Consider the following 13086-nt stretch of genomic DNA (forward strand, 5'->3'; position numbering starts at 1 on the left):
ACACTCTTTACACTGCTACTTTACCCCTGGGTATTTTGGCTGTAAAAGAACAAGAAGGATCAGCAAGAAAATCCTCAGGGTCTGCTCACCCTCAGAGGGTCTCACTGGGGGTCACCTTATCCCTGAAGCAGAAGGTTCCCTGTGGAACCTTCCACAGTTTCCCTCTAGCCCAAAGGAATGTCTCAGATTCCTCTGTTCTCAAATTTTCTGGTTGTGCCAACACTGTCAGGAAAGCATTTCCATGACCATGTGTGCTGATCCCTTGCACATCTCTCTTGTCTGGGATGCTAAGTGCAGTGTCATTCAGAGGGTGCTCTTTGGACTGTACTAGCCATCTGGGAACTGGCCCATATTTTTCTGAGGACTCTGTTAGGAAACATTTTTTAAAAACATGAAACAGTGGTGAGCAGCATTTTTCATAATTAAACCACAGAGTCATGGGAAAGGTACTCTGACATTTGGACAACAAAAGTAGAAAGCGATCACTTCTACTTAGCAAACAGATCTAGCTGAACAACAGTGAGAAATGTCTACTAAAACCACTTTGCCTTTGTCTGCACATACTGAGAACTGATGGCACAGCAGAGCAAGATCTCTGCCAAGGAAGCAGTGAAGAGTGACTCAAGAGGCTATTGCTGTTTCAGCTGGTGGAAAGAGTAACTTTAAGCAAACCAGTTCTCTTTTCCTAAGCTTTCCCACAAGTATAATGAAGATAATGATGCTTCCTTCTTATGCAAATTCATTTAAAGGTACTGCTTAACAACTATTTATGAAAAACAGATGCTATTCTTCCAGGAAAGATTTGCCACAGGAGTCCACCTACTGGAAATCCCTCAAGACAAAATGTTTTTTTACTGTTTCTTTCTCCAACTTTTAAGAAAAATATTTTTTCTTGTTACACTTATTTCCCATCTCTGTAGATTCTCCTCTTTCTCAGCTCCTGCTCTGAGCCTCTCCTGTGGGTGCCTTGATCTCCTAGATTACTCTCTTATTCAATTCACTGTGTTGATACACCTCCATTTCCCATACATGCAAAGACACATGTAACTGCCAGGGAATTTTAGTGACTGCAGGATAAGATGAGCAGCCCATCATTTATGTGGCTTTGATTTCAGTACATAAATGTTACCTCAGTGAGGGGCAAAGCATCCCACAATATGCTGACAGAGATAAGGAGTGAGCTCAGGGGGAAAAAGAGCAGCAGGATTGCAAACAGCTGTTGAGCAGCTGGAGAATTTAAAATATAGCCCAAAATTTTTTGGGGAGAGGGATATGAAAGACTTCTGTGAGTTTGGGGGGTCTGTTTATTTAATTTGTCATTTGTCTATCTGATCTTCCCAGGACTAAAGGCCAAAGCACTCTACAGCTGGTTGTTCTCACAGCATCTCAACCCTGGACTGCAAGTGCCAGAGACTGAACAATAAAGTTTCTAAGAAGCACTTGAGGTGTGCAAGTGCACTGATAGTCTCAGTTTCTGAGTGCTCATATTGGCTCAGCCATGTGTCCAGCTTGTGCCCTGCCCAGGCTGCAGCTGAGCAGCCGGTGCTGGCTGATAGGATTCAGGATTTGTGGCCAGGGTACACTCACCCCAGGACACACTCTCACAGCTCTGATAAGGGGTTTTAGCTGCTCAACTGCTATTAAATTCAATGAATAGGGTGTGACTCAAACCTCGAGCTGTGCTGCCTGTCTCAGGCTGCTCACATTGCTGGGGTGGTTGGAACATGCTCCAAAGGATCATCTGTGGCATTTCTATAAAATACTAATAACCCAAAGCTCTGAATGCTTTCAGATTGCCAATGGTTAAATAAATCAAAATCTGCAACTGGAACACACTGAGTTCTTTTTTAGCATGTCATTAAGCAGCACAGGAAGATATAACCAAAGGAAGAGACGAGGATCTGTGAGTTTTGCACTGAAGCTGCAGACAGACTCCAGCACTAAGCTGCTTGTTAGCAGTAAAATACATGGTCCACTTGCTGGCACAGCCTGCTAAGGATCATTTTAATGCAGTCACAGAAATATATTTATTCATGCATCTTAAAGTCACCAACTACAGCCTACTGCTGTTCAGTATGATCAAAACACCAGTAACTATAAGCATTTCTGATCTTCCCTGTGCTGGTTCTCCAACTGCTTAATCTCAGCTAATTGCAGGGGAGAAGGCGTCTGTGGATGCCACTTCAACCAGAACAAAATGTCAATTCAAACCAGAATTGGAAAGGACAAATTAAAAAATCATTTGGAGTGGATTTATGATGTATGCTCCACTCAGATGTGGAAATTACTCCTGAGAGTTCCTAAGATAAAAAGGTGCTGGATTAATTATTGGATTAGAAATGTACACAGACAGGTGCCTCGTAGTTAAAATCACTGAAACCCTCTGATTTCAAGCCTCACCCCTTATTTCCATATTTGCTCCAGGACCAATTCTAGCTCATATAGTAATGAAAAAAGCCACTCCATATTTATTATTTAGTTAAAGAGTGAAGAGGAAATGGACGGTGATTAAACAGAATCACACGAGTAAGGATCTGTCTGAAATTTTGCATGACTGCCTCAGAGGTTCATTTTCTGTTTCCCTGCTTCAGTGGAGGCTGCTCTCTCTTCAGAAAAGAAATAGAAGAGCCTGTCTTGCATTTTTTCAGTGCTGGACTCTCCCCTCCTCAGCATGGTTTATAAAGCTTCCTTAGAGCAGTGGGAAACAAAGGGGTGGAAAGAAGAGTGTTAACATTTGACTGCCTTTGTATTTTGATGGTTATTAGAGATGCACTTTCCTCAACCAGATCCTGACTAAATGTACAACATCACTATTTCTGGAAGTGTTGAAGTGAGAATCACAGCACAGTGACCACTTTGGCTGTGCCTGCTCTGGGCACAGTGGCTGATCAGATAAATCCCTGCTGCACTGGGCTTTGGTGACCTGCACAGAGCCAGGCTGAAATGCCATGGGCCAGCTTTGGAAAACAAGAAACTTTAGGACTATTCTGAAATAAGTCTGAATTTGTGAAAAGGATGGTCTACAGAGCTACCCCTGCAGTGACTTCAGGGATGTATCATTCCCAGAAGGGAACACAAGACCCTGTCTTGTACAGGTTAAACAGGATAAAAGCATATTGAGATGAATCTAAAAGTCAAGACATGACTTTTAAATATAGACCATGAAGGACATTGCATATGAAGGCAGTCCCAGGAGAGATTTGCTTGCTCCTAGAGCCATGTAGCAGATTTCAGTTCAGAGCTATGGTCTGGACAGTATCATTAAGCCCTATATACAAATAAAAATATGAATATGTAATTTATACGGTAATGTTACAAACCTGGGACACCTGTAGTTTTTGGAACTGAGATTAACATTGGAGATTGAACTTCTTTACCTTTTCCCTTCTTCCTTCCTCTTTCTTGGCTGAAATACTGTCTTTGGACTGTAGTCCCTAATCTGACAGAATCCATGACCTGATAAATGATGCTCTCTTTTGCATATTAGTATTTCTTCTTTTCACTAACCTTCAAATAACAATTTTCACTCTTTCTACTTCCACAATTTTTCATCTGCCAATTATTTCTAGTGATATACTGACAAGGTGTGATAGCAAAGTCAGTTTGCCTATCCATAGATTATCAATATGTGGCATTTAATCTAGAAGAAGCAGTGAAGAGAAAACTTGAAGTTTGAATCCAGAAGAACAGAAAGGAAATGACTGAATTATTTTTCTTTATCTGCTTTAAGTAGCTATTAATTTATTATTCTTTGATTGAATTGTAATGTTAGAGACAGTAACTGTAGGAAGGGTGTGAGAATGGTTTTCCAGCATATTAAAGTTTATCAGTGAATGTTTTAATGAATACTTTTCATTTTGGTCCATCAAAATGCCTCCACATATGGTTACTGAGGGAAATAATTTAATATGTTCAGATAACATAGCACTTTTAAAATGAGTTTTTATTATTTTTGTAGGTTAATATGAAATGTATTGAAAGCTCATCCTAGGGAGAAGTGCCAAAATACCTTCATTGAACCTATGCTAGAGCAGAGTATGAAACTCTAACACATGAAATCCATTTTACCATCAGACTAACTTCTAAGTGAGCCTGGACTCTCAGCAGGCTTTAATACCCTGAGAGGAAAAAAATCTGAGAGAAATAGCTCAAAGCCTACAAACAAGTTTTCTCTAATGTCTCTCTTCGAGGAATGCCTGGGATCAAAATATGAGTAACTAGTTAAAATTCACTTTAAAACAATTTGCTGGCAGCAACGTCATGCACAGCTTCCTCTGAGAGTTATAAATGACTGTTCCAGGCAAGGAGGAATGAGCAGTACTGGGTCAGGTGTCAGGGAAATTCTTTGTGCCACCTACAAACCCAGGCTGTGGACTCCAGCCTGCTCTGGAGTAGGAGAGCATTAGTATGTTGAAGCCAAAAGTACAAGATTTATCAGAGGGATTGAGATTCTGTGCATGTGGCAATCAAGGAAAATACAACTCAAACACTTCAAGATTATTATTTTTAATTACTAATTGCTCCTCTTGTCTAAAATCAGACATGTCCCGCCGTGGCTTTGAAAGTGCAGCTGCTCCCACAGAGCAAAGTCTAGAGATCTGGCAGAGGAGGAACTCCTCCTCCTCTGTGGAGAGGAGAGAGAGAATGTGAACTCTCTGAGGAGGACTTCTGCCCCTGAAGCCTCCACCAAGCAGAGAGGGACACAGGAGGGTCTCCAGCAAGGCACAGCTCAGCTTTGGCAGTGGGCAGAGATGCTGCTTGTGCCCAGCCCAGCAGCTGATCAAAGCCAGTGCAGGGTGAGATCAGGGGGAAGCAGCTATTCAGCCATGTCCTAAGCTGTGCATCATTGTATCTTTCACTTTTTTGTTAATGAGAAATGTTTTCTCTTAAAGTTAGGCTTTATCTTTTAAATATACTTTATGCGAAAAATGTATCAACATCACTGGAATTGCCTATTTGGTGACAATTCTCTCTCCTGACATATTTTAATCAAGAAGTTTACACAAACATAAAGAGAATGTGTTATTCATCATAACCCTCTTTCTTTTATCAACAAAACATGCTGTTAGTCATATGGCTTTGGGATTCTGTTGCAGTTTGGAAATTGAAATCTTCAAGGATGATTTAAGGAAAATGTTGTGGGAGAAGTCAGCAAAATATGAAAACAGAAAATGAACCCCATGAGGCAGAAACAAGAACAATCTGTTGATATGGTGACAGATTTTCAACCACACTGTGGTTGGTAAAATTCTAGAGAGGCTGTGGTTCCTGATGCACCACCAGATATATTCCAATTCAGCTTCTGGAGCTCTGGAGTCCTGTGGTCTTTGGATGAAGAAATTAATTCTTGATCACCAGAAAGTTCCTGTCGGCCTTAAAAATCCATGGATTAAAGTTGTTAAATTACTCTGAATAATTTTACAGCAGTGCACAGAACATGCAATGTTTTCCATTTTAGTATTCTACTCTCAGCACTAACTACCCTTTCTCAGAGCTGTGATTGCTGGATCCCTTTTATTCCAATTTTACAAGTACAGAAACAGAAATTACCAGAGCGAGGTGATTTGCCCCAGTCTGGCTAGAGAAGGCAGCTTGCAGGACCATGGTAAGAATTTAATTGTTTGCTACTCACATAGAATTCTTCAGATTTCTCTACTGACTCTAAGAAACTCCCAGAAGTCTAAGGATGTCCAGAAGTCCCACAAAGATCTTAACTGGACCTGGAGCTGCCTGATAAGCTTTCTAAAACTCAGCTTTAGAGTCTGTAATTGCCACTCAGTGGAAGGGCAAATTAGACTAAATTAAACCTGAGTGGGTGTAGTTTTCACCCACAGAGATTTTTCCCAACTATGGTTTGATATTTTCCACTCAAAAAATCTGTGCCTCACTTAGGTGCATATGTGCAGTAGGCTATGGGGTGTTGGGGTGGAATGGGGGATGTCCAGGAGCACGTGGTCTCTTCTTCCTGCTGCAGAGGGCTTTGGAGACACCACCATTCCTTGGGCTGGACAAATCTGGGCACAAGGAGCTTTCCTTGGTGGAATTTTCTACTGCTGGTCTGAAAACTTCTCAGGCATGGTCTTTTGCTGATTAACGTAGCCTTTTTATCACATCTGAACATTGCATCCAAATGCAGTGTTTTACAAAGCAGCAAAAGCCATAACAAAGCAGAATCAATAAATACAGTGCAATGCCCTCTGGCAATTCCAGCATTCTGTTAAAATTAGAATCTGATTATAGCTGGAAACCTGTTTTCCTGAATCTTAACAAACACATTTTGCTGTACATGAAAGCTTTTCAAAGCTGTGGCCAATGCTGGCTCTGAGCAATCCATAGTTTTCAGCATATTCTGTCTCTTTTCCTGGATAGACACACACTGCACTGACACATACTTCTAAAAATCTTATTTTCTACTTTAAACTCCCCCTGAAACAACAAAACTCAAATAAGCAAAAGCAGCCAAGAATATCACAAGGAGAAGGAATTGGGACATTTTCAATGCATTGTCAAAGGCAAAGAGTTTTCTCATGATGTGTCAGTTCTGACAAAGTTTTAAAACAGAGAGTTTAAAAAGGGAGCTGTCTAGCTCAGCTGAGAGGGAATTCACTGATCCAGGACTTGAGAGACACAGATTCAAGTTTTTATTTGATTCTAGGTGGCCTTGAGTGAAAAAGCTTACCCTGAACTGAGCATGGGAGGAAATGAAATAGGGTTTTCCTACCTCTTGTTACTGATGACCAGGAGATATGAAAAGTATAAGATGTGGTCATAGTTTCACACAATTATTTTCTTTTAAGTTTTGCCTGAAAGGTTTAGATTTTTTTTTTTCCAGCCAGTCAGTTCTTTGAGACCTAAAATCTGCCCATGAATTGAAGCTGTAATTCACCAGTCAGCTTTAGCAAAACTCCACTAAGAACCTAACTACCCAGCCTGGTGGAGATTAATAATGGAATATAAAGCAACAGCAAACTTGTACAGCTTGATTAATTGTACTGAAAGCTTCAGGACTTCAGTGTAGTGAAATGAAAGCCTCTTTCCAAAGTGCATTCTTGGCTCCAGCATGAAAATACCAACAATAAAACTATGAGTGCTTTCACAGCTCTCCTAAGCCTGGACACCACTAGTTTCTCTGGCAGGTTTAGGGGCTAGAACTGACCTCTGGGATTGGCAAAAGGTTTAGCATGACAGCTCATGTAAGGCATCAGACCTCTCCTCTGGGTCACCAAAAGTGATGGGATTTCCAGAACATGTGAACCATGTATTTGCAGACCCTCTGGCACTGATGCTCTGTCTGAGCAATGGGCCCATCTGAGCATCAAGATGCAACAGCTACTGCTGCTGCTGCTTCAGCTTTTTCCTCAGGTGGCTTCAGAAGGGCTCAGGGTTCACAGCAAAGGGCTTGGGCCAGTCACTGTCTCCATTCTAATACCCCTTACAGGAGTCTTTCCACCCTTTTCCATTCTTTTCCTCCTCTGAAGCCTTGGATGAGCAGAGAGTGAGTAGGCGAGGCTGGGGGAGGAAAAGCTTCTTGCAGCACTGGAGATGGCTCCAGCCAGTGCCTGCAGGTCCTGTGTGGGTGCTGAGCATTGGAAGAGGCAGAGGGGCTTCACTCATCCTGAGAGTTTCCCCACCCCTCCCAGGCTTTATGCTGCTGTCTCTCGCCCACTTCCCCATCACAGCTGAACATCACAGACCCACTCTCTCTCAAACTTTCCCATCCTGTCCCAGGGTCCCACTGATTCCTCTCAGCCACACTTTCTTCTCCTGAAATCCCTTTGCCCACCTTCCCCAGAAGATGAAAGCTCCCCCACAGTGCCAGCATGGATTTATTTTAGATGCTGGAAAGAAATCTTTGAACTACACACAGCACCACTTCCACACCTGAAGAGCCCTGAGCTAAATCAGACCTGCAGTACTTGTGGGGACACAGGACCACCACAGCTGGGTGGGCTCTGCTGTCATCCTGCCCATCCTGACCAGGAGCACACTCCACCTCTGCTCCAGCCATGGCTGAGGTGTGTCAGTGAAGGAGAGAATTAACCAGAGGGAACTGTCCTGTGGCCATGCTGTCCCTGCCAAGCTAATTTGAGTGAAAGCAGTCACACTGAAACAGCATTTCAGCAGCCTGGGAAGCTCAAGTTAGAAAACAGGCAATTATATATAAACCTAGTGCCTGCTAACAGTTCTGAGCAGGGACACAAGCTCCTTGACAGCCCAGCTCTAGTCAGCTGTAGAAAGTTGCTGCATTTCTTCTATTTACTTTGGTAAATTGAGGCTGGGTCAGTGGCACAAGCAGGAGGGGCCATTGCTTCCATGGAATGTGACCTCAAAGGAGCCTGACAAAGGGTGCTGTGCTCACACCTGAACCCAAACCTTTTGGATAAGACCCAGTCCAGTCTTAATGAAGTGAAAGGACAATTTCCTTCCACCTTCTTTAATGCTAATTCCCTAGCCTGTAAAGTAATGCAAGAGCCTCTTGCTGTATCTGCAATTTCTGCAGCATCCTTTATATGACAAAGCAATCTGGGCTGACCACAATAATTCCTCCAGTGCTGGGATTATTTCTCCTGAGGCAGTATTCAGCACTACAGCCTACAGTGGTGTGTGCATTTTTTTAGTTTCCTGTTACTTCTGGGCATGGTTCTCTATGATAATTTTTTTCTGAGATCCCCCCAAGGTATTGTTCTGCTCAGTCATATGAAAAATAGGAAAATAATGCACCTTCATCCCAGTTCCACAGATGGGCCATTCATCAGCATAAAATCAACTTTACAACCCAGGAGGAAGCTGCTCCATGCACCAAATAGCTAGGAATTTCCAAGATGGTTTCCCAAGCTGCATCAGGCCAGCAGCTGTGACAGACAGATGTGATACCTGGGAGCATTTGTGTAATGGAAACAAAAAATAGTGCCCAAGTCCAGGGGGTGACCTATGGTTATCCTCAACTTTTGTAATGGGCAAGTTTATCACTTTGTTAGAACCTGAATTTTCTTGTAGTTCCAGATGTCTGATTTCTTTTCAGATCACTGAGTTACTTAGATGGTCCTTCTTGAAGTGTTTTCCCCTTTTACCATCTATTTACAAGAACAGAATTTGTTCATTTAACCAAACATGGGATTGGCAAAAGGAAGGCAGAGATTTCTTCCCCCCTTGCCCATCCAGAAATGTTCACCAAACCCAATGGTTTGGGGAGTGGCTCTAGCCCAGTGACTGCCATAAGCATCCTCATTGTATTTCCATCCTATAACTCCTGAAGGACACTGAATATTGACTTCTGGGACTGGGACTCTCATGACAGTTTTAGGAGATCATCAGACTCCTTAGAGGGTCTCTGTGTGAATCTGGCCTCCTCCAGCCAGCCTGCTCAGGATATGACTTTCAGGGGTCTGGTTTGGGGATGACAAAACCTGGGTCAGCCCCATCTGACCAGGGAATGCTGAGTTACTGCAGTGAGCAGGGCACCCTTCACAGCAGCCCTGGACCTGGGGGTGAACAGAGCATTTTTTTCTGAGAATGGAATGCAAAATCCAGCAGCCAGAATCACAAGCAGGGAAAGCACAGGTCTGCCCAGTGAAAGCACACTTGAGTAGAGAGCACAAATGTGTCTTCCTGGGTACTCTTCAGTTCCCCAACTCTCTGAAAACTGCAGTGCACATCTTCTCCTCATCACATCACCTACCAAGGCAATGATGTGGCTCACGTGGTCACAAACGGGTCCTGCTTAGATGAGAGTTCTGTCAAATGTGTGTGCATGAGAGCTTCAGCACAGCTGTAGGTTAATAGACAAGCAGGAGAAAAACCCCATGTGGAGCAGATGCAATGGTGTGTTTCAGACCTAAAGGAAGTGTGGGATAAAACAGGAGCTGGGCTATCAGGGAGTCAATGGCACAAGGCAATACAGCATGTTAGCAAGAGATAGAAAAGCAGCCCAGGGGAGAGGAACTGAGACAAGCCCTGGGGCAGATTCTGTTTGTCTCTTTGGTGATCCATGTAGTGAAAAACATAGAGAGCACATCTCTTGAAAAAAGATGGACAATGAAGTAAAATACTGCCAGGGAAGGAGGAGTGGGGGAAGTAGAGAATTCTTTTTAGCTCAAATTTTCAAGCAATTAATTTTGCTTTTCAAGAGATTAAAAAAAAAAAAAGCCAATGAGTCAAGAAGCACTAAATTAGCTAGGATGGTTCTGTAGCAAATCAAGGGCTTGATCATTCTGTGGTTTGCCCTACATTTAGGAGAAAGTGCAAAATCTGCAACAAATGCTACAGGGTGAGCTGCCCCCAGGGCTCCACTCATGAGCAGGAGTGTGTGTGCCATAATGGAAAGAGCAGCTGCCTTAGGCCCCTCAGGAAACCCACGGTGACTGATGCTGTGGTACTGCCATTGGGAGAGCTCAGAAATGCAGGCACACCTGGCTGAGATGCACATGAAGGGAGGAGGCACCAGAAAGGGAGAAGTCCCAGGCTCCCTGACCTGCAGCACTGAACTGAAGGAGGGGAAGAAGCTGCATATGTGAAGGAGCAATGAAAGTTGTGAGGACACCAGGAACATGCTGCCTTTTTGTCATAGAGCTGTGCTACAACCTTGAGGCTGACCTTGGAAAATGATGGAAAGGGTCTTGAGAAGGATACTGGAGAGAATGAACCAGGACAAACCCATAAAAAGCATCTGAAACCCCTGTGGCATTTCCCAGTCTCAAATTCCTGCAACACCACTGACCCTGGCTGGTCTCCTGTCCTGCTCTCAGCCTCTTCCCCTGCTCTCTCAGACTGTACCTTCTCCCAAAGCTCTGACTTCATTTCCTGTAAGCTCATCCAACCTCCTGACCTACAGGCACCAAAAAAGGGTTAGAAAACCCCTCCCTGCTCAAACCAGCCTGGTCCAACTGATTTAGTCTCTCTTTTAGAGCTGCCTGAGGATGTTATCAACAAACAAGTCAGCTTACCTCTGATTCAAGAAGGGCATTTCTTCAAATTAAAGTATGGTTTTATGTCCTTGTCCCTAACCTCACTTTCCTGCCTGAGGCTGGCATGGGTGTGTGCTGCCTGCGCCTCTCCTCTGCATTGCAGCTCTCAGACTTCCACACATGCCACAAACTTGGTACTCTGCTCTATCCACTAAGAAGTAAACTGGGTTTCAAAGCATGCCAGCTTACGTCCTCCCTTACCAGAACAAAGCTCATAAGAAGGAAATGTGAGGCCTCCCTGAGGGTGCTGGAAAGACACGGTGGATAATAGGAAATTTTTGGAAGGAGATTTGAGAAGTGGATTTTACTCACTCCCTATATTGATAAAGGCTTATCATATTCCTTCTCAAAACCAGGAACCACATGGTGAGACAACGTTTTTAAATGTTAATGCATCTTTAGAGAATAATCAGTAATGTTTGATGGCTTGTGCTAGCTCTAGGAGAGGTCTCTTTGTTGTTTAAGAAATTAAACAACATTCATCTGGAGTTTCTTGTCATTACAGGATGAAAGAAAGGTTATTTCTTTAGAAAAAAAAAAGAAGAAAGAGAAGATGTGAATGATAAACATTATAAAATACTTATCTTCCCAGATGTCTCTGGGATAATGAGAGCTGAGCAGAAATGCTTATCTCTCTGAAGGACAGCTTTTGGCAACTTGGCTTTCTACACAGTGCTAAATTATTTTAAGAGCACAGGACAAAGGTAGAGGGATCTGTTTAAAGGAGTGAATTATGAGCCGGGTGTAGCATCTCTTCAGGTCCTGCTACTGAGTCACTGTGTAACCTTGGCTAAACCACACAGACCTTTCTGCCTCAGCTCCTGCTTGGAAAAATAATTGGTGTAATAGCCAACAGGAAAATTATTTTCATGATTATCTACAAATTTACTGTCTGTGTCATGCACTGTGTGATTATATGTTTTTAAACACAGCTCCTTGTGTATCTTGTTATCTACAGAAGCATTCCCTCATTAGCTGGGAGATTTATCTGGTCTGTGAAGAAATCCATGAGCCAAGCAGGGTTCACCTCCAGGGCTGGGTTCAGCTGCATATAATCAGGCAGCATGGGCTGTCAGCTGCCCAAAGCACTGACTTCCTCATGCCAACAAGAGCAGAATCCAGCCTGGACAGCCCCTGGTTGCTCTTGACAATGGACCACATTTTAAAAATAGTTACAGATTTTGGTGCTTCCAATTGTGGTGTCAGCTAAGGGGTGCCCCAGGAAACCTGCATTCTGGAAAATATGTGTGCCTTTAACCAAACATAAAACCTTTTAAAATATCTCTTGATACAGCTATACAGTGGGAGGCCAAAGATCACTATTGTTTTCTGATATTCATAAGCACTCCCTTTTTATTTTTAATTTTGATTTAAGATGATGCTATGTCTTTTCATTTTGTTAATTCATCAGGAACTGGTTGATTTGATTTTGAGTTTTAAGCATTTACTTGCTTTTGTTCATTTTATGAACCCTGCTGACACAATGCAGAAATCACATCAGGCAAGGACCACATTTCTTTCCTGAATAGGTGCATTCTGCTTTCTTGCCCCAGCAAGCTGCTCTTTCACATGTGAAAAGAAATTCTAGTCTGGGCAGAATAATACCCAATCATTGATAAATAACTTATACAAATAAGAAATCACAAAGGAAGGCAACTACCATCTGATGGATTTGCCTGTGAGGAAGTGAGGTCGTTGTGTGACCCTGGGTGATTAATTTTACATTTCCATGTCTATGATTCCTCCTCCATCCATTCTTTTGTCTTGCCTGCCTCACATTCAAGGTAGTCAAGGCAAGGACCATTTCTCACTATGTGCACATTTGGCAGCCAGCACTATGGGCTTTGCAGCACTGTAAAACACAGGTATGAGGAGCAGTAGCTGGGCAGAGATAAGAGAGTGCCCTGTGCATTGGATCATGGGGTGACAGGCATGTGATGACAAGCCACAGATCTCTGGGGTCCCCTGTCCCTGGCTGGGGGCATTCCATGTGGCTAGGCAGGGACAAAGCTGGTGCAAGGAGAAAGCAACAAGGACATGCCCCTGCCATGGCAGGGACAGGCATGTTTGGGAGTGGTAAGGTGAGAGTGCAGGGTCATGGTGGAGTTGGGATTTGTCATCA

The 13086-nt window shown here is 43.2% G+C and overlaps 1 protein-coding gene across 1 annotated transcript in view; it reads right to left on the reverse strand.

The window, feature by feature from the left end:
- The window catches only part of ADARB2 (adenosine deaminase RNA specific B2 (inactive)), a 306016-nt gene that overhangs the window by 22635 nt on the left and 270295 nt on the right, over positions 1-13086 (reverse strand). The window lies entirely within an intron of this gene.

This window comes from Agelaius tricolor, unplaced genomic scaffold (genome assembly GCF_023055355.1).
Source record: "Agelaius tricolor isolate 1412-34295 unplaced genomic scaffold, bAgeTri1.0.p SCAF_6, whole genome shotgun sequence".
NCBI lineage: Eukaryota > Metazoa > Chordata > Aves > Passeriformes > Icteridae > Agelaius > Agelaius tricolor.